We start from the raw sequence: 25000 nt of genomic DNA, 5'->3' as shown, positions 1-25000 counted from the left end.
CTCACATACAGACGCACACACAGACTCACATACAGACGCACACAGAGACTCACATACAGACACACACAGACTCACACACAGACTCACATACAGACGCACACACAGACTCACATACAGACACACACACTCAAGTGCTTCCATGTGTGTTGTGTTCTTGACTCACGGTGTAGAAAGAAAACAAGAACTCAGACCATGTGACTGAAGCAGGAAGTGCTGATGACAGTGATTGATGACGACCATGAAGGAATATGAAGAACGACTCACTGACCTTGAAAACATTCACACACGTGTGTTGTTGTGTTAACACAAGTGTTGTGTGACCTCTGCCCCCCCACGACATCATGTGATCACGTGATGAGTGTCAATCATCCAGCAGAGAGTTTGTCCTCAGATGAACTGATGAACTGATGAACTGATGAACTGATGAACTGATGAACTGATGAACTGATGAACTGATGAACAGATGAACTGATGAACGGATGAACAGACGAACAGATGACCAGATGAACTGATGAACAGATGAACTGATGAACTGATGAACAGATGAACTGATGAACAGATGAACAGATGAGCAGATGAACTGATGAACATATGAACAGATGAACTGATGAACAGATGAGCAGATGAACTGATGAACATATGAACTGATGTACATATGAACAGATGAACTGATGAACATATGAACTGATGAACTGATAAACAAACGAACTGATGTATAGATGAACTGATGAACAGATGAACAGATGAACAGATGAACAGATGAACAGATGAACTGATGAACAGATGAACAGATGAACAGATGAACTGATGAACATATGAACTGATAAACTGATAAACAAACAAACTGATGTATAGATGAACTGATGAACAGATGAACTGATGTATAGATTAACTGATGAACTGATGAACTGATGTATAGATGAACTGATGAACTGATGGACTGATGAACTGATGAACTGATGAACTGATGAACTGATGTATAGATGAACTGATAGACTGATGGACTGATGGACTGATGAACATATGAACAGATAAACTGATGAACTGATGAACATATGAACATATGAACATATGAACAGATGAACTGATGAACTGATGAACAGATGAACTGATGAACTGATAAACAAACAAACAGATGTATAGATGAACTGATGAACAGATGAACTGATGAACTGATGTATAGATGAACTGATGTACTGATGATCAGATGAACTGATGAACTGATGAACAGATGAACTGATGAACTGATGAACTGATGAACTGATGAACAGATGAACTGATGAACAGATTCAATTCAATTCAATTTTATTTCAAGTGTCTTATCATAACAAAGTTATCTCAAGACACTATACAGTTGAAATAAGACTACAGTTGATTAAGGAAAAATAGATCCAGCAATTCAACAAAGAGCAAGAAACAAAACACTGTACAGTGAGCAATGGAGAGGAAAAACTTCCTTTTAGAAGCAGAAACCTCGAGCAGAACCAGACTCATTGTTGACGGCCTGCCGCTTTGACCGGCTGGGAGGAAGGATGGGGGGGTAGACAGATGGATAAGGAGAGGAGTGAGGGAGGATATAGTGAGAGAAAAGAGGAGAGTGTAGGAGGGTCCATGGGGTTGCTGGAGAGAACTCGGGATCTGATCACGTGGTGAAGATCCTGGATCAGCAGCAGCTCTGGAGGTGGATCCCTGGATCAGCAGCAGCTCTGGAGGTGGATCCTGGATCAGCAGCAGCTCTGGAGGTGGATCCCTGGATCAGCAGCAGCTCTGGAGGTGGATCCCTGGATCAGCAACAGCTCTGGAGGTGGATCCCTGGATCAGCAGCAGCTCTGGAGGTGGATCCCTGGATCAGCAGCAGCTCTGGAGGTGGATCCCTGGATCAGCAGCAGCTCTGGAGGTGGATCCCTGGATCAGCAACAGCTCTGGAGGTGGATCCCTGGATCAGCAGCAGCTCTAGAGGTGGATCCCTGGATCAGCAGCAGCTCTGGAGGTGGATCCCTGGATCAGCAGCAGCTCTGGAGGTGGATCCCTGGATCAGCAGCAGCTCTGGAGGTGGATCCCTGGGGCTCCGGGAGAGAAATAAAAAGGTGTGGGTTTGGGACAAATGTAGACAATACACAGGTATACAGACTCCGGTGACGGGTGAAGATATATAGAGGGGGGGGGGGGGTTGAAATAGCCAGGCCAGAGGGCACATACCTAGCACAGCAGATCCAGACACAGGGGCCCAAGCCACGGCAGGAACCCGCGGGAGACCAGGACCCGGCAGGCGAGATAACCACCAGAGCCGACCCCAAACACCAGCGAGAAGGCGAGGACGACCGAGGAAGCAGAGAGGGGGAGGCACCAGGCGCAGGCACCGGGGCAGAGGGGCAGCCAGAAGAACCAGTCAGGGCATAGAGCCCCGGGGCCAGGCCGGGCGACGGAGGACCCCAGACCGTCAGGCCGCCACCAAGTCCATAGCAGGGGACCGAGTCAAGGAGATGGGGATCCACCACAGCAGCGGCGGCGGAACCCCCCCCAATACCCTGCGGACACGACCAGTAGCCGGGTTGAGTGCCACCGCATGAGCCCGGGGGAACAATGGCCAGGCACCGGCCCAGGTCCCCCGGGTCACAGATGAACAGATTAACTGATTAACTGATGAACTGATGAACTGATGAACTGATGAACTGATGAACTGATGAACTGATGAACTGATGAACTGATGAACTGATGAACTGATGAACTGATGAACTGATGTATAGATGAACTGATGTACTGATGATCAGATGAACTGATGAACTGATGAACTGATGAACTGATGAACAGATGAACTGATGTATAGATGAACTGATGAACTGATGAACTGATGAACTGATGAACTGATAAACAAATGAACAGATGAACTGATGAACTGATGAACAGATTAACAGATTAACTGATGAACTGATGAACAGATGAACTGATGAACAGATGAACAGATGAACTGATGAACTGATTAACAGATGAACTGATGAACTGATGAACTGATGAACTGATGAACAGATGAACTGATGTATAGATGAACTGATGAACTGATGAACTGATGAACTGATGAACTGATGAACAAATGAACAGATGAACTGATGAACTGATGAACAGATTAACAGATTAACTGATGAACTGATGAACAGATGAACTGATGAACAGATGAACAGATGAACTGATGAACTGATTAACAGATGAACTGATGAACTGATGAACAGATGAACTGATGAACAGATGAACAGATGAACTGATGAACTGATGAACAGATGAACAGATGAACAGATGAACAGATGAACTGATGAACTGATGAACAGCTGAACAGATGAACTGATGAACTGATGAACTGATGAACTGATGAACAGATGAACTTAAAGGATGAGATTAAAGGCGCCGACGAGGACGGCTGCCTCTCCAGTAGCTCCGCAGCAATTTCTATAACTTTCTGTTTTTATTCATTTTTTTTTACTATAATTTTTTAGATGGATACTTTTGAACATGGGGAGAATCGTCTTGTTTACTCAAGAGAGGATCTACTGTCGCTGAAGTCAATGGCACGGGCTGGAGATCGTCACGAGATCCCGATCGAACTTCAGCGCCGCTACCGAGGCTGTAGAGCAGGAAAGAGGCTAAAGGCTAAGCTAATGGACAATCAGAGACCAACGATCCCAACGATCACGATGAACGTCAATTCACTGACGAATAAGATGGACAAGCTGTCTGCCCTCAACAACCAGTGGATCTGCTGTGCTAGGTATGTGCCCTCTGGCCTGGCTATTTCAACCCCCCCCCCCTCTCCCCTCTATATATCTTCACCCGTCACCGGAGTCTGTATACCTGTGTATTGTATACATTTGTCCCAAACCCACACCTTTTTATTTCTCTCCCGGAGCCCCAGGGATCCACCTCCAGAGCTGCTGCTGATCCAGGGATCCACCTCCAGAGCTGTTGCTGATCCAGGGATCCACCTCCAGAGCAGCTGCTGATCCAGGATCTTCACCACGTGATCAGATCCCGAGTTCTCTCCAGCACCCCCATGGACCCTCCTACACTCTCCTCTTTTCTCTCACTATATCCTCCCTCACTCCTCTCCTTATCCATCTGTCTACCCCCCCATCCTTCCTCCCAGCCGGTCAAAGCGGCAGGCCGTCAACAATGAGTCGGGTTCCGCTCGAGGTTTCTGCTTCTAAAAGGAAGTTTTTCCTCGCCATTGCTCACTGTACAGTGTTTTGTTTCTTGCTCTTTGTTGAATTGCTGGATCTATTTTTCCTTAATCAACTGTAGTCTTATTTCAACTGTATAGTGTCTTGAGATAACTTTGTTATGATAAGACACTTGAAATAAAATTGAATTGAATTGAATTGAATTGAATCTACAGAGAGAGCAGCTTGTTGATCTTCACGGAGATCTTGGGATTTTGGGACGAGCTGACCACTGTCTGGTCCATCTCCTACCTGTTTACAAGCCACTTGTGAGCAGGCAACCAGCAGTGACTCGCTCAGTCAAGAAGTGGTCTGAAGAAGCTGAGGAAGCTCTGCAGGTCTGCTTTGAGACCACGGACTGGAGCATCTTCAGTGAGTCCCACAAGGAGGATATTGACGGACTAACTTCATGTGTCACGGACTACATAAACTTCTGTGTGGAGAGCATTGTACCAACCAGAACTGTACGATGCTTCTCCAACAACAAACCCTGGATTAATCCTAATATAAAGACTCTCTTAAAGGAGAAGAAGAGAGTCTTTAGGTCGGGAAACAAAGAGGATCTGATGGCAGTCCAGAAGGAGCTGAGAAGAAAGATCAGGGAGGGAAAGGAGAGGTACAGGAGGAAGATGGAAGAGAGTCTGGCCAACAACAACACCAGAGATGTCTGGAGAGGTTTGAAATCCATATCCGGACATCAGACCAGGCTCTCTGTAGCGGCGGGGGATAAAAATTGGGCCGACAACTTAAACAGTTATTTTTCAAGGTTTGAGGTGTCGGCTCCCCCCCCTGCTCAACCATTCACACCTCTTCTTTTACCTTCTCCTCCCCCCCGAGCTTGTATTGTTTCAGCCCCCCCGCTGACTCCACAGGGGACAATGCCCCCCCACCCCACCCTGTCCCTCACACCTCTCCAGGTGAGAAATCAGCTCAGGAGAACCAGGACAACAAAGGCCCCTGGACCAGACGGCATCGGTGGCAAAGTACTCAGGACGTGCTCTGACCAGTTAAGTGAAATTGTTGGACTTCTGTTCAACATGAGCTTGACCCTGGGAAGAGTTCCACTACTGTGGAAGACGTCCTGTGTGGTACCGGTGCCGAAGACTCAGCACCCTAAGGATCCCAGCTGCTACAGACCTGTGGCCTTGACATCCCACCTTATGAAGGCTCTGGAGCGGCTGGTCCTTAGTTACCTGAGTCCTCTGGTGCGCTCCTCCATGGATCCATTGCAGTTTGCCTACCAACCTGACATCGGCGTGGAGGACGCCATCATCTTCCTTCTCCACCGAGCTCTTTCTCACCTGGAGTCGCCTGTAAGCACTGTGAGGATCCTTTTCCTGGATCTAAGCAGTGCTTTCAATACCATCAGGTCAGACATCCTGAGGGACAAGCTGGAGCTGTCTGGAGCGGACACTCACCTCACGGACTGGATTGTGGACTACCTCACCAACCGTCCACAGTTCGTGAGGACCCGGGATGGTGTTTCGAGGACTGTACTGTGCAGTGTAGGGGTCCCCCAGGGAACAGTGTTAGCACCGTTCCTTTTTTCACTGTACACTGCAGACTTCCAACACCTGTCTCCCAACAGTCACCTGCAGAAGTTCTCGGACGACTCCGCCATCGTCGGCCTCATTAAGGACGGGGATGACGGGCCGTACCGGGGACTTGTCCAGGACTTTGTTGACTGGTGCTTGGAAAACCACCTCCAGATCAACTCCAGCAAAACTAAGGAGTTGATTGTGGATTTCCGGCGGTGTCCCTCCATCTCCCCCTCACCACTGAACATCCAGGGACAGGACATTGAGATTGTCACGACTTACAAGTTCCTGGGTGTTCACCTCAACAACCGCCTGGACTGGGTGGATAACACTGCTGCTCTTTATAACAAAGGGCGGAGTAGACTCTACCTGCTCCGGAGGTTGAGGTCGTTTGGTGTCCGGGGGCCACTCCTGAAGTCATTCTATGACTCAGTAGTGGCCTCTGCCATCTTCAACGGTGTGGTCTGCTGGGGGAGCAGCATGACAGTAAAGGATAAACTGGACAGCCTTATTAAGAAGGCCGGTTACGTCCTAGGGCGCCCCCTGGATCCTGTGGAGGAAGTGACTGGAGGGAGGATACGGAGCAAGCTGGGCTCCATGAGGAGGAACTTGTCTCACCCTCTCCAGCACACACTGAGGGCATTGAGGAGCTCCATCAGTGATAGGATGCTCCATCCCAGGTGTGTGAGGGAGAGGTACCTCCTTCCTCCTGCTGCCATCAGACTCCACAACAAGAACACACCAAGATAACTATTTAACTGCACCTCTTGTTATTTATGTAAATATGATTGTGTATATATTATATAGCGCAGATTTATCTTTTATTCTATTTAGATTTTCTTTCTCGTTTTTATTTCTGGGTGTTTTTATTTCTCTCGCTGCTGTTAAACCGAATTTCCCCTCGCGGGACTAATAAAGGTTTTCTGATTCTGATTCTGATTCTGAGACGTGGCTCACTCACTGACTCCGGACTCACTCGTGGACCTGCCTGGTTTCAGCTCCGTCAGAGCAGGAGGTCTGATCATGTACGTGAATAAACGCTGGTGTAGTCCGGGACACGTTACTGTGAAGAAAGTCTCGTGTCGTCAAGATGTAGAACTGTTGTCAGCATGCGTCCATATTATCTACCGCGTGAGTTCAGTCACGTGATCGCGCTGTGTGTCTACATTCCTGCGAGCGCTGCGGCGCCATCTGCCTGTGAGAAGATCCACACAATGACAGCTCGACTTCAGAATCAACATCCTGACGCGTTTATCATCATCTCTGGAGACTTTGATCAACCTGGACTCTACTCTGCCTACTTTCCATCAGGCTGTGGATTGTCCCACCAGGAATAACAGGACAATTGACCTTCTTTATTCCAACTTGAAGGACGCCTACAGAGCCAAACCTCTTCCTCCACTTGGAAGGTCCGATCATAACCTGGTCAACCTTCAGTCACAGTACATTCCTCTGGTGCAGAGACAGACTGTGACCACTAAGACAATCAGAAAGTGGACACCAGCTGTGGAGGACGCCATCAGAGACTGCTTTGAAACAACAGACTGGGATGTGCTGCTGAGGTCTCATGGTGAGGACATCGAGGGACAGACACACTGTCTAACAGATTATTTAAATTTCTGCTTGGACGTTGTCGCCTCTACTATGACTGTCCGCTGTTACCCTAATAATAAACCGTGGGTAACAAAGGAGGTCAAGGATGTCCTTAACAGGAAGAAAGTGGCTTTCAGGAGCAGAGACAGGGACGTCATGAGATAAGCTCAGCAGGAGGTGAAGCGATGCTTGAGGGAGGCAAAGGACACCTACAGGAGGAGGTTGGAGGAGAAGCAGATGGACTGAACAACTTTTTCAACAGGTTTGAGCAGGTCGCCTCACCCTCACTGCTGCCCACCTCAGGACCTGCCCCACCTTCTTGTGCCCCCCTCAGCTCCACACAACCACTTCCCAGCTTCACCTCACTCCAGGTACAGGATGTACTTCGGAGGATTCGTCCAGGGAAGGCTGCTGGTCCTGATAAGGTGTCTGCTCGGCTGCTAAAGACCTGCTGAACTAGCTGAGCCGCTCCAGCATGTCTTCAACCTCAGTCTACGGCTGGAGAAAGTACCAACTCTGTGGAAGACTTCCTGTATCGTTTCAGTCCCTAAAAAGATCCGACCGAGCTGAATGATTACAGACCGGTGGCACTGACTTCGCAGCTGATTAAGACACTGGAGCGGCTGGTCCTCAAACATCTCAGGCCACAAGTCCAGCACGCGCAAGACCCCCTGCAGTTTGCCTACCAGCCAGCAGTTGGTGTGGAAGATGCCATCCTTCACCTCCTGCATCGGACCTACTCCCACTTGGATAAAGGAAGCGGTTCAGTGAGAATCCTGTTCCTGGACTTTTCTAGTGCCTTCAACACTATCCAACCCACTCTGCTGCAGGACAAACTGACTAAGATGCATGTGGACCCTGGTCTGGTCTCCTGGATTACGGACTATTTTACTGATCGACCACAGTATGTCAGGCTGAAGGACATCACGTCTGACACTGTGGTGTGCAGTACAGGAGGACCTCAGGGGACAGTACTGGCCCCTCTCCTCTTCACCATCTACACTTCAGACTTCTGCTACAACTCAGAGCTGAGTCTCGTCCAGAAGTATGCTGACGACACTGACATTGTTGGATGCATCAGGGACAACAGCGAAGACGAGTATAGGAGTCTGATACGTGACTTTGTGGACTGGAGTGAGAGGAACCACTTGCAGCTGAACACCTCAAAGACCAAGGAGCTGGTCTTGGACTTCGGGAGGTCCAGTCCAAACTGGACTGGTCCTGCAATACAGACCATGTGTATAAGAAGGTTCAGAGTAGACTGTACTTTCTGAGGAGGCTTCGATCATTTAACATCTGCAAGAAGCTCCTCTGCATGTTCTACCAGTCTGTGGTGGCCAGTGTTCTATGCTGTGGTGTGTTGGGGTGGGAATGTGTCCAAGAGGAGTGTCAACAGGTCAACAGGTTGATCAGAAGCTCTGTGGTTGGAATGAAGCTGGACTCACTGGTGACAGTTGCTGAGATCATTGAACAAACTACTGTCCATCATGATCATCATCCTCTGAACACTGTCATCAGTGAGCAGAGAAGCAGATGAAGCATGAATGCTCCTCCCATGATGCAACACTAATAGACTCAGGGACTCATTCATTCCTCGGGCTATTAAATTGTACAATTCTGAGTTCGGGGGCAGAAGTGAAAGTATCTGGATGTTCTGTTAGTCTTTGTATCTTTGTCTTTGTTGTTTTTCTTTGATCTATGTTCTTTATCTTTATCTTTAGACTTAGATTGTATCATCTTGTTCTTCCTCTTTATGTTCTTCTTATTATTTTATTTTTTATATATTATTTTTTATTGTTTATGAAAAAATTGCTGGCTATTGGTAAAAAACAATTTCCCGAAGGAGACCTCCTGAGGGATCAATAAAGTTTTACCTTACCTTACCTTACCTTATGTACTGATGAACAAATAAACTGATGAACAGATGATCTGATGAACTGATGAACTGATGAACAGATGAACAGATGAACAGATGAACTGATGAACTGATGAACTGATGAACTGATAAACAAATGAACTGATGAACTGATGAACTGATAAACAAATTAACTGATGAACCGATGAACTGATGAAATGATGAACTGATGAACTGATGAACTGATGTACTGATGTTCAGATGAACAGATGAACAGATGAACTGACGAACAGATGAACTGATTAACTGATGTATAGATGAACAGATGAACTGATGAACCGATGAACTGATGAACTGATGAACTGATGAACCGATGAACTGATGTTCAGATGAACAGATGAACAGATGAACAGATGAACTGATGTATAGATGAACTGATGAACATATGAACTGATGTTCAGATGAACAGATGAACAGATGAACTGATGTATAGATGAACTGAAGAACATATGAACTGATGAACAGATGAACAGATGAACAGATGAACAGATGAACAGATGAACAGATGAACAGATGAACAGATGAACAGATGAACAGATGTATAGATGAACAGATGAACAGATGAACAGATGAACAGACGAACAGATGAACTGATTAACTGATGTATAGATGAACAGATGAACTGATGTATAGATGAACAGATGAACTGATGTATAGATGAACTGATGAACATATGAACTGATGAACAGAGGTAAAAGAAAAACAATGAAATCACAGAATAACTTTAATCGTTTAATGTTCAACATTTGTATTTTATTTCTTTATTGATTCAACATTTTTAAGTTTTACTTTGTTTATTAAATATAATTCATATTTTTCGTGTGGTCACGTGTTTGTCCTCATAAAGTTCTCAAGTCACGCCCACTGACACCACGTGACCACCAAACTCATAATTGATCGATGCCATTCCAGTGCGAGCCAGACTCCGCTTCTGGTTTTGTCTCGTCCACAGGATCTGAGATGTTCGCTGCAGCTCGAATCTTTCTGTGACTGGACCTCCTTCTGTGTCTCCTTCTGTGTCTCCTTCAGTGTCTCCTTCTGTGTCTCCTTTTCTCGCTCCTGCTCTCCTCCTCCTCCTCCTCCTCCCCGGAGCTCCACAGTGTTTTTGTTCCGATGACACAAGAGAAGCAGAAGAAGAAGAAGGAGTGACGCTCGTGGGTGTCTGCGGGTTATTCTGACTCGTGGATGTGACTCTCGTGGATGTGACTCTCGTGGATGTGACTCTCGTGGATGTGACTCTCGTGGATGTGACTCTCGTGGATGTGACTCTCGTGGATGTGACTCTCGGACATGCGTCGCAGAGAAGACTTGTTCGTGGCTCGTGTCGCAGCGTGGACAGGTGATCGTGGGGAGAGACAGTTGGAGAGGACCGGACCTGTGATGGACAGGTGTGTCAGGGAGGAGTAGTTTGAGTCTCTGGATCTTCTGCGTCCTCGTCCGTCTTCAACACCAGGTAAGACTCGTCTGGTCTCTTGTGTGTCTCTAATCTCTGGTCTTTGGTATCTAGTCTCTGATCTCTAGTCTCTAGTCTCTGATCTCTGATCTCTGGTCCCTGGTCCCTGGTCCCTGGTCCCTGGTCCCTGATTCCTGATTCCTGATTCCTGGTCTCTGGTCCCTGGTCCCTGATTCCTGATCTCTAGTCTCTAGTCTCTAGTCTCTGATCTCTGGTCCCTGGTCCCTGATTCCTGATTCCTGATTCCTGGTCTCTGGTCTCTGGTCACTAGTCTCTAGTCCCAAGTCTCTGGTCTCTAGTCTCTGAACTCTTGTCCCTGATTCCTGGTCTCTGGTCTCTGATCTCTAATCTCTAGTCTTTAGTCTCTGATCTCTGGTCTCTGATCTCTAGTCTCTGATCTGTGGTCTCTGGTCTCTGATTTCTGGTCTCTAGTCTTTAGTCTCTAGTCTTTGGTCTCTAGTCTCTAGTCTCTAGACTCTAGTCCCTGATCCCTGGTCTCTAGTCTTGAGTGTCTTGTCTCTGATCTCTGGTCTCTAGTCTCTAGTCTCTAGTTTTTAGTCTCTAGTCTCTAGTCTCTAGTCTCTGATCTCTGATCTCTTGTCTTTGATCTCTGATGTCTAGTCTCTGATCTCTGGTATCTGATTTCTGATTTTCTGATTTCTGGTCTCTGATTTCTGGTCTCTAGTCTCTAGTGTCTTGTCTCTGATCTCTAGTCTCTGGTCTCTGGTCTCTAGTCTCTGATCTCTGATCTCTGGTCTTTGATCTCTGATGTCTAGTCTCTAGTCTCTAGTCTCTAGTCTCTGATCTCTGACCTCTGATATCTGATATCTGATATCTGATATCTGGTCTCTAGTCTCTAGTCTCTGGTCTCTGGTCTTTAGTCTATGATCTCTAATCTCTGGTCTCTGGTCTCTAGCCTCTGATCTCTGATCTCTGATCTCTGATCTCTAGTCTCTGGTCTCTGGTCTCTGATCTCTAGTCTCGGATTTCTGGTCTCTGGTCTCTGATCTCTAGTCTCTGATCTCTGATCTCTGATCTTTAGTCTCTGGTCTCTGGTCTCTGGTCTCTAGTCTCTAGTCTCTAGTCTCTGATCTCTGATCTTTAGTCTCTGGTCTCTGATCTCTAGTCTCGGATTTCTGGTCTCTGATCTCTAGTTTCTAGTCTCTAATCTCTAGTCTCTAGTCTCTGGTCTCTGATTGCTGTTCTCTGATCTCTAGTCTCTGGTCTCTGGTCTCTAGTCTCTAGTCTCTAGTCTCTAGTCCCTAGTCTCTAGTCTCTGGTCCCTGATCCCTGGTCTCTAGTCTCTAGTGTCTTGTCTCTGATCTCTAGTCTCTGGTCTCTAGTCTCTAGTCTCTGATCTCTGATCTCTGGTCTTTTGATCTCTGATGTCTAGTCTCTGATCTCTGATCTCTGATCTCTGATCTCTGATCTCTGGTCTCTATTCTCTAGTTACTAGTCTCTGATCTCTGATCTCTGATCTCTGACCTCTGATATCTGATCTCTGGTCTCTGGTCTCTAGTCTCTAGTCTCTAGTCTCTGGTCTCTGGTCTTTAGTCTATGATCTCTAATCTCTAGTCTCTGGTCTCTGATCTCTGATCATTAGTCTTTGATCTCTAGTCTCTAGTCTCTTGTCTCTGATCTCTAGTCTCTGATCTCTGATCTCTAGTCTCTGATCTCTGGTCTCTGATTTCTGGTCTCTGATCTCTGGTCTCTGGTCTCTGGTCTCTGGTCTCTGATCTCTGATCTCTGGTCTCTGGTCTCTGATCTCTAATCTCTAATCTCTAGTCTCTAGTCTCTAGTCTCTAGTCTCTGACTTCTGATCTCTGATCTCTAGTCTCTGATCTCCGATCTCTGGTCTCTGATTTCTGGTCTCTGATCTTGAGTCTCTGGTCTCTGGTCTCTAGTCTCTGGTCTCTGATCTCTAGTCTGTGTTCTCTAGTCTCTGATTTCTGTTCTCTGAGCTCTAGTCTCTAGTCTCTGGTCTCTGGTCTCTGGTCTCTAGTCTCTAGTCTCTAGTCTCTAGTCCCAAGTCTCTGGTCTCTAGTCTCTGATCTCTTGTCCCTGATTCCCAGTCTCTGGTCTCTGATCTCTGATCTCTAGTCTCTGATCGCTGGTCTCTAGTCTCTAGTCTCTAGTCTCTAGTCTCTAGTCTCTAGTCTCTAGTCTCTGATCTCTAGTCTCTGATCTCTGATCTCTGATCTCTAGTCTTTGACCTCTGATCTCTTGTCTTTGATCCCAAGTATCTGATTTCTAGTCTCTAGTCTCTAGTCTCTGGTCTCTGATCTCTAGTCTCTGATCTCTGGTCTCTGATTTCTGGTCTCTGATCTCGAGTCTCTGTACTCTGGTCTCTGGTCTCTAGTCTCTAGTCTCTAGTCTCTAGTCTCTGATCTCTGATCTCTGATCTCTGATCTCTGATCTCTGATCTCTGATCTCTGATATCTGGTCTCTAGTCTCTAGTCTCTAGTCTCTAGTCTCTGGTCTCTGGTCTTTAGTCTATGATCTCTAATCTCTGGTCTCTGGTCTCTGGTCTCTGGTCTCTAGCCTCTGATCTCTGATCTCTGATCTCTGATCTCTGATCTCTGATCTCTAGTCTCTGGTCTCTGGTCTCTGGTCTCTGGTCTCTGATCTCTAGTCTCGGATTTCTGGTCTCTGGTCTCTGATCTCTAGTCTCTGATCTCTGATCTCTGATCTCTGATCTTTAGTCTCTGATCTCTGATTTCTGGTCTCTGGTCTCTGATCTCGAGTCTCTGGTCTCTGGTCTCTGGTCTCTAGTCTCTAGTCTCTAGTCTCTAGTCTCTAGTCTCTGATCTCTGATCTTTAGTCTCTGGTCTCTGATCTCTAGTCTCGGATTTCTGGTCTCTGATCTCTAGTTTCTAGTCTCTAATCTCTAGTCTCTAGTCTCTGGTCTCTGATTTCTGATTTCTGTTCTCTGATCTCTAGTCTCTGGTCTCTGGTCTCTAGTCTCTAGTCTCTAGTCCCTAGTCTCTAGTCTCTGGTCCCTGATCCCTGGTCTCTAGTCTCTAGTGTCTTGTCTCTGATCTCTAGTCTCTGGTCTCTAGTCTCTAGTCTCTGATCTCTGATCTCTGGTCTTTTGATCTCTGATGTCTAGTCTCTGATCTCTGATCTCTGATCTCTGATCTCTGATCTCTGGTCTCTATTCTCTAGTTACTAGTCTCTGATCTCTGATCTCTGATCTCTGACCTCTGATATCTGATCTCTGGTCTCTGGTCTCTAGTCTCTAGTCTCTAGTCTCTGGTCTCTGGTCTTTAGTCTATGATCTCTAATCTCTAGTCTCTGGTCTCTGATCTCTGATCATTAGTCTTTGATCTCTAGTCTCTAGTCTCTGGTCTCTGATCTCTAGTCTCTAGTCTCTAGTCTCTAATCTCTAGTCTCAAATCTCTAGTCTCTGATCTCTAGTCTCTGATTTCTGTTCTCTGATCTCTAGTCTCTGGTCTCTAGTCTCTAGTCTCTAGTCTCTAGTCTCTAGTCTCTAGTCTCTAATCTCTGATCTCTAGTCTTTGATCTCTGATCTCTAGTCTTTTATCTCTAGTATCTGATTTGTAGTCTCTAGTCTCTAGACTCTAGTCTCTGGTCTCTGGTCTCTGGTCTCTAGTCTCTAGTCTCTAGTCTCTAGTCCCAAGTCTCTGGTCTCTAGTCTCTGATCTCTTGTCCCTGATTCCCAGTCTCTGGTCTCTGATCTCTGATCTCTAGTCTCTGATCGCTGGTCTCTAGTCTCTAGTCTCTAGTCTCTGATCTCTAGTCTCTGATCTCTGATCTCTGATCTCTAGTCTTTGACCTCTGATCTCTTGTCTTTGATCCCAAGTATCTGATTTCTAGTCTCTAGTCTCTAGTCTCTGGTCTCTGATCTCTAGTCTCTGATCTCAGGTCTCTGATTTCTGGTCTCTGATCTCGAGTCTCTGTACTCTGGTCTCTGGTCTCTAGTCTCTAGTCTCTAGTCTCTAGTCTCTAGTCTCTAGTCTCTGATCTCTAGTCTCTGATCTCTGATCTCTGATCTCTGATCTCTGATCTCTGATCTCTGATCTCTGATCTCTGATCTCTGATCTCTAGTCTCTGGTCTCTGATCTCTAGTCTCGGATTTCTGGTCTCTGATCTCTAGTCTCTGGTCTCTGGTCTCTGATCTCTAGTCTCTAGTCTCTAGTCTCTAGTCTCTGATCTCTGGTCTCTGATTTCTGTTCTCTGATCTCTGATCTCTGATCTCTAGTCTCTGATCTCTAGTCTCTGATCTCTGATCTCTAGTCTTTGATCTCTGATCTCTAGTCTTTTATCTCTAGTATCTGATTTCTACTCTCTGGTCTCTGATCTCTAGTCTCTGTTCTCTAGTTTCTGATTTCTAGTCTCTAGTCTCTGATCTCTTGTCCCTGATTCCTGGTCTCTGGTCTCTGGTCTCTGATCTCTGATCTCTACTCTCTAGTCTTTAGTCTCTGATCTCTGATCTCTGATCTCTAGTCTTTGACCTCTGATCTCTAGTCTTTGATCCCTAGTATCTGATTTCTAGTCTCCAGTCTCTTGTCTCTAGTCTCTGGTCTCTGATCTCTAGTCTCGGATTTCTGGTCTCTGGTCTCTGATCTCTAGTCTCTAGTCTGTAGTCTTTGATCTCTAGTCTCTAGTCTATAATCTCTAGTATCTAGTCTCTGATATCTGATCTTTAGTCTCTTATCTCTGGTCTCTGATTTCTGGTCTCTGATCTCTAGTCTCTGGTCTCTGTTCTCTAGTCTCTGATCGCTGATCTCTGGTCTCTGATCTCTAGTCTCGGATTTCTGGTCTCTGATCTCTAGTCTCTGGTCTCTGGTCTCTGGTCTCTGATCTCTAGTCTCTAGTCTCTAGTCTCTAGTCTCTGATCTCTGGTCTCTGATATCTGTTCTCTGATCTCTGATCTCTAGTCTCTGATCTCTAGTCTCTGATCTCTGATCTCTAGTCTTTGATCTCTGATCTCTAGTCTTTGATCCCTAGTATCTGATTTCTAGTCTCCAGTCTCTTGTCTCTAGTCTCTGGTCTCTGATCTCTAGTCTCGGATTTCTGGTCTCTGGTCTCTGATCTCTAGTCTCTAGTCTGTAGTCTTTGATCTCTAGTCTCTAGTCTATAATCTCTAGTATCTAGTCTCTGATATCTGATCTTTAGTCTCTTATCTCTGGTCTCTGATTTCTGGTCTCTGATCTCTAGTCTCTGGTCTCTGTTCTCTAGTCTCTGATCGCTGATCTCTGGTCTCTGATCTCTAGTCTCGGATTTCTGGTCTCTGATCTCTAGTCTCTGGTCTCTGGTCTCTGATCTCTAGTCTCTAGTCTCTAGTCTCTAGTCTCTAGTCTCTGATCTCTGGTCTCTGATTTCTGTTCTCTGATCTCTGATCTCTAGTCTCTGATCTCTAGTCTCTGATCTCTGATCTCTAGTCTTTGATCTCTGATCTCTAGTCTTTTATCTCTAGTATCTGATTTCTACTCTCTGGTCTCTGATCTCTAGTCTCTGTTCTCTAGTTTCTGATTTCTGTTCTCTGATCTCTAGTCTCTAGTCTCTGATCTCTTGTCCCTGATTCCTGGTCTCTGGTCTCTGGTCTCTGATCTCTGATCTCTACTCTCTAGTCTTTAGTCTCTGATCTCTAGTCTCTGATCTCTAGTCTTTGACCTCTGATCTCTAGTCTTTGATCCCTAGTATCTGATTTCTAGTCTCCAGTCTCTTGTCTCTAGTCTCTGGTCTCTGATCTCTAGTCTCGGATTTCTGGTCTCTGGTCTCTGATCTCTAGTCTCTAGTCTGTAGTCTTTGATCTCTAGTCTCTAGTCTATAATCTCTAGTATCTAGTCTCTGATATCTGATCTTTAGTCTCTTATCTCTGGTCTCTGATTTCTGGTCTCTGATCTCTAGTCTCTGGTCTCTGTTCTCTAGTCTCTGATCGCTGATCTCTGATCTCGGATCTCTTGTCTTTGATCTCTGATGTCTAGTCTCTGGTCTCTGGTCTCTAGTCTCTAGTCTCTAGTCTCTAGTCTCTGATCTCTGATCTCTGATCTCTAGTCTCTAGTCTCTGATCTCTAGTCTCTGACCTCTGATCTCTGATCTCTGGTCTCTAGTCTCTAGTCTCTGTTCTTTAGTCTATGATCTCTAATCTCTGATCTCTGATCTCTGATCTCTGATCTCTAGTCTTTGATCTCTAGTCTCTGGTCTCTGGTCTCTGGTCTCTGATCTCTGATCTCTAGTCTCTGATCTCTGGTCTATGATTTCTGGTCTCTGATCTCTGGTCTCTAGTCTCTAGTCTCTAGTCTCTAGTCTCTGATCTGTGATCTGTGATCTCTGATCTCTGATCTCTGATCTCTAGTCTTTGATCTCTAGTATCTGATTTCTAGTCTTTGATCTCTAGTATCTGATTTCTAGTCTCTAGTCTCTAGTTTCTGGTCTCTGATCTCTAGTCTCTAGTCTCTGGTCTCTGATCTCTGATCTCTAGTCTCTAGTCTCTAGTCTCTGATCTCTGGTCTCTGGTCTCTGGTCTCTGGTCTCTGGTCTCTGGTCTCTGATCTCTGATATCTAGTCTTTGATTTCTAGCTTCTGATCTCTAGTCTCTGGTCTCTGGTCTCTGGTCTCTGGTCTCTGGTCTCTGATATCTAGTCTTTGATCTATAGCTTCTGATCTATAGTCTCTAGTCTCTGGTCTCTGGTCTCTGATCTCTAGTCTCTGTTCTCTGGTCTCTGGTCTCTGGTCTCTGGTTCCTGGGTCTGTACTCTAGTCTCTGATCTCTAGTCTCTAGTCTCTTGTCTCTGGTCTCTGGTCTCTGGTCTCTGGTCTCTGGTCTCTGATCTCTGGTCTCTAGTCTCTAGTCTCTAGTCTCTAGTCTCTAGTCTCTAGTCTCTGGTCTCTGGTCTCTGATCTCTGATATCTGATATCTGATATCTGATATCTGATATCTGATATCTGATCTCTGGTCCCTGGGCACTGGTCTCTGGTCCCTGGGCTCTGGTCCCTGGGTCTGATCTCTAGTCTCTGGTCTCTGGTCCCTGGGTCTGATCTCTAGTCTCTGGTCTCTGGTCTCGGGTCTCTGGTCTCCAGGCTGGTTCTGGGGTTTTGCTGGTTTCTCTGTTGTTAAGTCCTCAGATAAAGTCATGTGTGAAGAAAATTGTTTCAAATGATGTAAAACATTCTGCGTGAAGATTTACTGAAACACAAATACACACTTCATTGTGTATTTGTGTTTCATGCTGAGTATCATTTTCCACATGTTTGTCAGGTATCTCAGGTGTTTGTCAGGTGTTTGTCAGGTAGTTGTCAGGTGTTTGTCAGGTGTTTGTCAGGTGTTTGTCAGGTGTTTGTCAGGTGTTTGTCAGGTAGTTGTCAGGTGTTTGTCAGGTGTTTGTCAGGTAGTTGTCAGGTGTTTGTCAGGTGTTTGTCAGGTAGTTGTCAGGTGTTTGTCAGGTGTTTGTCAGGTAGTTGTCAGATGTTTGTCAGGTGTTTGTCAGGTAGTTGTCAGGTGTTTGTAAGGTGTTTGTCAGGTAGTTGTCAGGTGTTTGTCAGGTGTTTGTCAGGTAGTTGTCAGGTGTTTGTCAGGTGTTTGTCAGGTAGTTGTCAGATGTTTGTCAGGTGTTTGTCAGGTAGTTGTCAGGTGTTTGTAAGGTGTTTGTCAGGTAGTTGTCAGGTGTTTGTCAGGTGTTTGTCAGGTAGTTGTCAGGTGTTTGTCAGGTGTTTGTCAGGTGTTTGGCAGGTGTTGGTAAGGTGTTTGTCAGGTAGTTGTCAGGTGTTTTTCAGGTATCTCAGGTGTTTGTCAGGTGTTTTTCAGGTACCTCAGGTGTTTGTCAGGTGTTTGTCAGATGTTGGTCAGGTATTTGTCAAATATCTCAGGTGTTTGTCAGGTAGTTGTCAGGTGTTTGGCAGGTGTTTATCAGGTAGCTCAGGTGTTTGTCAGGTGTTTGTCAGGTATTTGTCAGGTAGTTGTCAGGTATCTCAGGTGTTTGTCAGGTATCTCAGGTGTTTGTCAGGTGTTTGTCAGGTATTTGTCAGGTAGTTGTCAGGTATCTCAGGTGTTTGTCAGGTATCTCAGGTAGTTGTCAGGCATCTCAGGTGTTTGTCAAGTGTTTGTCAGGTGTTTGTCACATGTTTGTCACGTTTTTGTCATGTATCTCAGGTGTTTGTCAGGTAGTTGTCAGCTGTTTGTCAGGTGTTTTTCAGGTGTTTGGCAGGTGTTTTTCAGGTGTTTGTCAAGTAGTTGTCAGGTGTTTGTCAGGTGTTTGTCAGGTAGTTGTCAAGTAGTTGTCAGATGTTTGTCAGGTGTTTGTCAGGTAGTTGCCAGGTGTTTGTCACATGTTTGTCACGTTTTTGTCATGTATCTCAGGTGTTTGTCAGGTATCTCAGGTGTTTGTCAGGTGTTTGTCAGGTAGTTGTCAGCTGTTTGTCAGGTGTTTTTCAGGTGTTTGGCAGGTGTTTTTCAGGTGTTTGTCAAGTAGTTGTCAGGTGTTTGTCAGGTGTTTGTCAGGTAGTTGTCAGGTAGTTGTCAGGTGTTTGTCAGGTAGTTGCCAGGTGTTTGTCAGGTAGTTGTCAGGTGTTTGTCGGGTGTTTGTCAGATGTTTGTCAGGTGTTTGTCAGGGAGTTGTCAAGTAGTTGTCAGGTAGTTGTCAGGTAGTTGTCAGGTGTTTGTCAGGTGTTTGTCAGATGTTTGTCAGGTGTTTGTCAGGTAGTTGTCAAGTAGTTGTCAGGTGTTTGTCAGGTAGTTGCCAGGTGTTTGTCAGGTAGTTGTCAGGTGTTTGTCGGGTGTTTGTCAGGTAGTTGTCAGGTAGTTGTCAGGTGTTTATTGGGTGTTTGTCAAGTAGTTGTCAGGTGTTTGTCAGCTGTTTGTCAGGTAGTTGTCAGGTGTTTATTTGATGTGTGTCAGGTGTTTGTCAGGTATTTGTCAGGTGTTTGTCAGGTGTTTGTCAGGTGTTTGTCAGGTGTTTGTCAGGTGTTTGTCAGGTGTTTGTCAGGTAGTTGTCAGGTGTTTGTCAGGTAGTTGTCAGGTGTTTGTCAGGTGTTTGTCAGGTATTTGTCAAGTATCTCAGGTGTTTGTCAGGTAGTTGTCAGGTGTTTGTCAGGTGTTTGTCAGGTGTTTGTCAGGTGTTTGTCAGGTGTTTGTCAGGTGTTTGTCAGGTGTTTGTCAGGTGTTTGTCAGGTAGTTGTCAGGTGTTTGTCAGGTGTTTGTCAGGTGTTTGTCAGGTAGTTGTCAGGTGTTTGTCAGGTGTTTGTCAGGTATTTGTCAAGTATCTCAGGTGTTTGTCAGGTAGTTGTCAGGTGTTTGTCAGGTGTTTGTCAGGTGTTTGTCAGGTGTTTGTCAGGTATTTGTCAAGTATCTCAGGTGTTTGTCAGGTAGTTGTCAGGTGTTTGTCAGGTATTTGTCAAGTAGTTGTCAGGTGTTTGTCAGGTAGTTGTCAGGTGTTTGTCAGGTAGTTGTCAGGTGTTTGTCAGGTGTTTGTCAGGTGTTTGTCAGGTGTTTGTCAGGTAGTTGTCAGGTGTTTGTCAGGTGTTTGTCAGGTGTTTGTCAGGTATTTGTCAAGTATCTCAGATGTTTGTCAGGTAGTTGTCAGGTGTTTGTCAGGTGTTTGTCAGGTGTTTGTCAGGTGTTTGTCAAGTATCTCAGGTGTTTGTCAGGTAGTTGTCAGGTGTTTGTCAGTTGTTTGTCAGGTGTTTGTCAGGTGTTTGTCAGGTGTTTGTCAGGTGTTTGTCAGGTGTTTGTCAGGTGTTTGTCAGGTGTTTGTCAGGTGTTTGTCAGGTAGTTGTCAGGTAGTTGTCAGGTGTTTGTCAGGTGTTTGTCAGGTGTTTGTCAGGTGTTTGTCAGGTAGTTGTCAGGTAGTTGTCAGGTGTTTGTCAGGTGTTTGTCAGGTAGTTTTCAGGTATTTGTCAGGTGTTTGTCAGGTGTTTGTTGGGTGTTTGTCAGGTAGTTGTCAGGTGTTTGTCAGGTGTTTGTCAGGTGTTTGTCAGGTAGTTGTCAGGTGTTTGTCAGGTATTTGTCAGGTGTTTGTCAGGTATCTCAGGTGTTTGTCAGGTGTTTGTCAGGTGTTTGTCAGGTAGTTGTCAGGTGTTTGTCAGGTGTTTGTCAGGTAGTTGTCAGGTGTTTGTCAGGTGTTTGTCAGGTAGTTGTCAGGTGTTTGTCAGGTGTTTGTCAGGTAGTTGTCAGGTGTTTGTCAGGTGTTTGTCAGGTAGTTGTCAGGTGTTTGTCAGGTAGTTGTCAGGTGTTCGTCAGGTGTTTGTCAGGTGTTTGTCAGGTGTTTGTCAGGTGTTTGTCAGGTAGTTGTCAGGTGTTTGTCAGGTGTTTGTCAGGTGTTTGTCAGGTAGTTGTCAGGTGTTTGTCAGGTGTTTGTCAGGTGTTTGTCAGGTGTTTGTCAGGTGCTTGTCAGGTGTTTGTCAGGTATTTCTCAAGTATCTCAGGTGTTTGTCAGGTAGTTGTCAGGTGTTTGTCAGGTGTTTGTCAGGTGTTTGTCAGGTGTTTGTCAGGTGTTTGTCAGGTGTTTGTCAGGTAGTTGTCAGGTGTTTGTCAGGTGTTTGTCAGGTGTTTGTCAGGTAGTTGTCAGGTGTTTGTCAGGTGTTTGTCAGGTGTTTGTCAGGTGTTTGTCAGGTGTTTGTCAGGTAGTTGTCAGGTGTTTGTCAGGTGTTTGTCAGGTGTTTGTCAGGTGTTTGTCAGGTGTTTGTCAGGTGTTTGTCAGGTGTTTGTCAGGTGTTTGTCAGGTGTTTGTCAGGTATTTGTCAAGTATCTCAGGTGTTTGTCAGGTAGTTGTCAGGTGTTTGTCAGGTGTTTGTCAGGTGTTTGTCAGGTGTTTGTCAGGTATTTGTCAAGTATCCCAGGTGTTTGTCAGGTAGTTGTCAGGTGTTTGTCAGGTGTTTGTCAGGTGTTTGTCAGGTGTTTGTCAGGTGTTTGTCAGGTGTTTGTCAGGTGTTTGTCAGGTAGTTGTCAGGTATTTGTCAGGTGTTTGTCAGGTGTTTGTCGGGTGTTTGTCAGGTAGTTGTCAGGTGTTTGTCAGGTGTTTGTCAGGTGTTTGTCAGGTAGTTGTCAGGTGTTTGTCAGGTGTTTGTCAGGTGTTTGTCAGGTGTTTGTCAGGTAGTTGTCAGGTGTTTGTCAGGTAGTTGTCAGGTATTTGTCAGGTGTTTGTCAGGTGTTTGTCGGGTGTTTGTCAGGTAGTTGTCAGGTGTTTGTCAGGTGTTTGTCAGGTGTTTGTCAGGTAGTTGTCAGGTGTTTGTCAGGTGTTTGTCAGGTGTTTGTCAGGTATCTCAGGTGTTTGTCAGGTGTTTGTCAGGTGTTTGTCAGGTAGTTGTCAGGTGTTTGTCAGGTGTTTGTCAGGTAGTTGTCAGGTGTTTGTCAGATGTTTGTCAGGTAGTTGTCAGGTGTTTGTCAGGTAGTTGTCAGGTGTTTGTAAGGTGTTTGTCAGGTGTTTGGCAGGTAGTTGTCAGGTGTTTGTCAGGTGTTTATCAGGTGTTGGTAAGGTGTTTGTCAGGTAGTTGTCAGGTGTTTTTCAGGTATCTCAGGTGTTTTTCAGGTACCTCAGGTGTTTGTCAGGTGTTTGTCAGGTGTTTGTCAGGTGTTTGTCAGGTGTTTGGCAGGTGTTTGGCAGGTGTTTGTCAGGTAGCTCAGGTGTTTGCCAGGTGTTTGTCAGGTATTTGTCAAATATCTCAGGTGTTTGTCAGGTAGTTGTCAGGTGTTTGTCAGGTGTTTGTCAGGTATTTGTCAGGTAGTTGTCAGGTATCTCAGGTGTTTGTCAGGTATCTCAGGTGTTTGTCAGGTGTTTGTCAGGTATTTGTCAGGTAGTTGTCAGGCATCTCAGGTTTTTGTCAGGTGTTTGTCAGGTGTTTGTCAGGTAGTTGTCAGCTGTTTGTCAGGTGTTTTTCAGGTGTTTGGCAGGTGTTTTTCAGGTGTTTGTCAGGTGTTTGTCAAGTAGTTGTCAGGTGTTTATCAGGTGTTTGTCAAGTAGTTGTCAGGTGTTTGTCAGGTAGTTGTCAGGTGTTTGTCAGGTGTTTGTCAGGTGTTTGTCGGGTAGTTGTCAGATGTTTGTCAGGTGTTTGTCAAGTAGTTGTCAGGTGTTTGTCAGGTAGTTGTCAAGTAGTTGTCAGGTGTTTGTCAGGTAGTTGTCAGGTGTTTGTCAGGTGTTTGTCAGGTGTTTGTCAGGTAGTTGTCAGATGTTTGTCAGATGTTTGTCAGGTAGTTGTCAAGTAGTTGTCAGGTGTTTGTCAGGTGTTTGTCAGGTAGTTGTCAGGTGTTTGTCAGGTGTTTGTCAGGTGTTTGTCAGGTAGTTGTCAGGTGTTTGTCAGGTAGTTGTCAAGTAGTTGTCAGGTGTTTGTCAGGTAGTTGTCAGGTGTTTGTCAGGTAGTTGTCAAGTAGTTGTCAGGTGTTTGTCAGGTAGTTGTCAGGTGTTTGTCAGGTGTTTGTCAGGTGTTTGTCAGGTAGTTGTCAGATGTTTGTCAGGTGTTTGTCAGGTAGTTGTCAAGTAGTTGTCAGGTGTTTGTCAGGTAGTTGTCAGGTGTTTGTCAGGTGTTTGTCAGGTGTTTGTCAGGTAGTTGTCAGGTGTTTGTCAGGTAGTTGTCAAGTAGTTGTCAGGTGTTTGTCAGGTAGTTGTCAGGTGTTTGTCGGGTGTTTGTCAGGTAGTTGTCAGGTGTTTGTCAGGTAGTTGTCAGGTGTTTAGTGGGTGTTTGTCAAGTAGTTGTCAGGTGTTTGTCAGCTGTTTGTCAGGTAGTTGTCAGGTGTTTATTGGGTGTTTGTCAGGTGTTTGTCAGGTATTTGTCAAGTATCTCAGGTGTTTGTCAGGTAGTTGTCAGGTGTTTGTCAGGTGTTTGTCAGGTAGTTGTCAGGTGTTTGTCAGGTGATTGTCAGGTAGTTGTCAGGTGTTTGTCAGGTAGTTGTCAGGTGTTTGTCAGGTGTTTGTCAGGTGTTTGTCAGGTGTTTGTCAGGTGTTTGTCAGGTAGTTGTCAGGTGTTTGTCAGGTGTTTGTCAGGTAGTTGTCAGGTGTTTGTCAGATGTTTGTCAGGTAGTTGTCAGGTGTTTGTCAGGTAGTTGTCAGGTGTTTGTAAGGTGTTTGTCAGGTAGTTGTCAGGTGTTTGTCAGGTGTTTATCAGGTGTTGGTAAGGTGTTTGTCAGGTAGTTGTCAGGTGTTTTTCAGGTATCTCAGGTGTTTTTCAGGTACCTCAGGTGTTTGTCAGGTGTTTGTCAGGTGTTTGTCAGGTGTTTGGCAGGTGTTTGTCAGGTAGCGCAGGTGTTTGTCAGGTGTTTGTCAGGTATTTGTCAAATATCTCAGGTGTTTGTCAGGTAGTTGTCAGGTGTTTGGCAGGTGTTTGTCAGGTAGCTCAGGTGTTTGTCAGGTGTTTGTCAGGTATTTGTCAGGTAGTTGTCAGGTATCTCAGGTGTTTGTCAGGTATCTCAGGTGTTTGTCAGGTGTTTGTCAGGTATTTGTCAGGTAGTTGTCAGGCATCTCAGGTGTTTGTCAGGTGTTTGTCAGGTGTTTGTCAGGTAGTTGTCAGCTGTTTGTCAGGTGTTTTTCAGGTGTTTGGCAGGTGTTTTTCAGGTGTTTGTCAGGTGTTTGTCAAGTAGTTGTCAGGTGTTTATCAGGTGTTTGTCAAGTAGTTGTCAGGTGTTTGTCAGGTAGTTGTCAGGTGTTTGTCAGGTGTTTGTCAGGTGTTTGTCGGGTAGTTGTCAGGTGTTTGTCAGGTAGTTGCCAGGTGTTTGTCAGGTAGTTGTCAAGTAGTTGTCAGGTGTTTGTCAGGTAGTTGTCAGGTGTTTGTCAGATGTTTGTCAGGTGTTTGTCAAGTAGTTGTCAGGTGTTTGTCAGGTAGTTGCCAGGTGTTTGTCAGGTAGTTGTCAAGTAGTTGTCAGGTGTTTGTCAGGTAGTTGTCAGGTGTTTGTCAGGTGTTTGTCAGGTGTTTGTCAGGTAGTTGTCAGATGTTTGTCAGATGTTTGTCAGGTAGTTGTCAGGTGTTTGTCAGGTAGTTCCAGGTGTTTGTCAGGTGTTTGTCAGGTATCTCAGGTGTTTGTCAGGTGTTTGTCAGGTGTTTGTCAGGTGTTTGTCAGGTAGTTGTCAAGTAGTTGTCAGGTGTTTGTCAGGTAGTTGTCAGGTGTTTGTCAGGTAGTTGTCAAGTAGTTGTCAGGTGTTTGTCAGGTAGTTGTCAGGTGTTTGTCAGGTGTTTGTCAGGTGTTTGTCAGGTGTTTGTCAGGTGTTTGTCAGGTAGTTGTCAGATGTTTGTCAGGTGTTTGTCAGGTAGTTGTCAAGTAGTTGTCAGGTATTTGTCAGGTGTTTGTCGGGTGTTTGTCAGGTAGTTGTCAGGTGTTTGTCAGGTGTTTGTCAGGTGTTTGTCA

At 45.5% G+C, this 25000-nt stretch overlaps 1 protein-coding gene across 1 annotated transcript in view; it reads left to right on the top strand.

Annotated features, from left to right (window-relative positions):
* Positions 1-10215: 10215 nt before the first annotated feature.
* The window catches only part of sema6bb (sema domain, transmembrane domain (TM), and cytoplasmic domain, (semaphorin) 6Bb), a 135134-nt gene continuing 120349 nt past the window's right edge, over positions 10216-25000 (top strand). Inside the window, exon 1 of the mRNA XM_087783170.1 lies at positions 10216-10707. The gene's annotated coding sequence lies outside the window, so the exon portion shown is untranslated. The remainder of the gene's footprint in view (positions 10708-25000) is intronic.

This window comes from Callionymus lyra, chromosome 2, assembly GCF_982586985.1.
Source record: "Callionymus lyra chromosome 2, fCalLyr1.hap1.1, whole genome shotgun sequence".
Classification (NCBI taxonomy): domain Eukaryota; kingdom Metazoa; phylum Chordata; class Actinopteri; order Syngnathiformes; family Callionymidae; genus Callionymus; species Callionymus lyra.
Note: the sequence above shows the minus strand (reverse complement) of the source record. Positions and strands in the feature narration are given on the sequence as shown.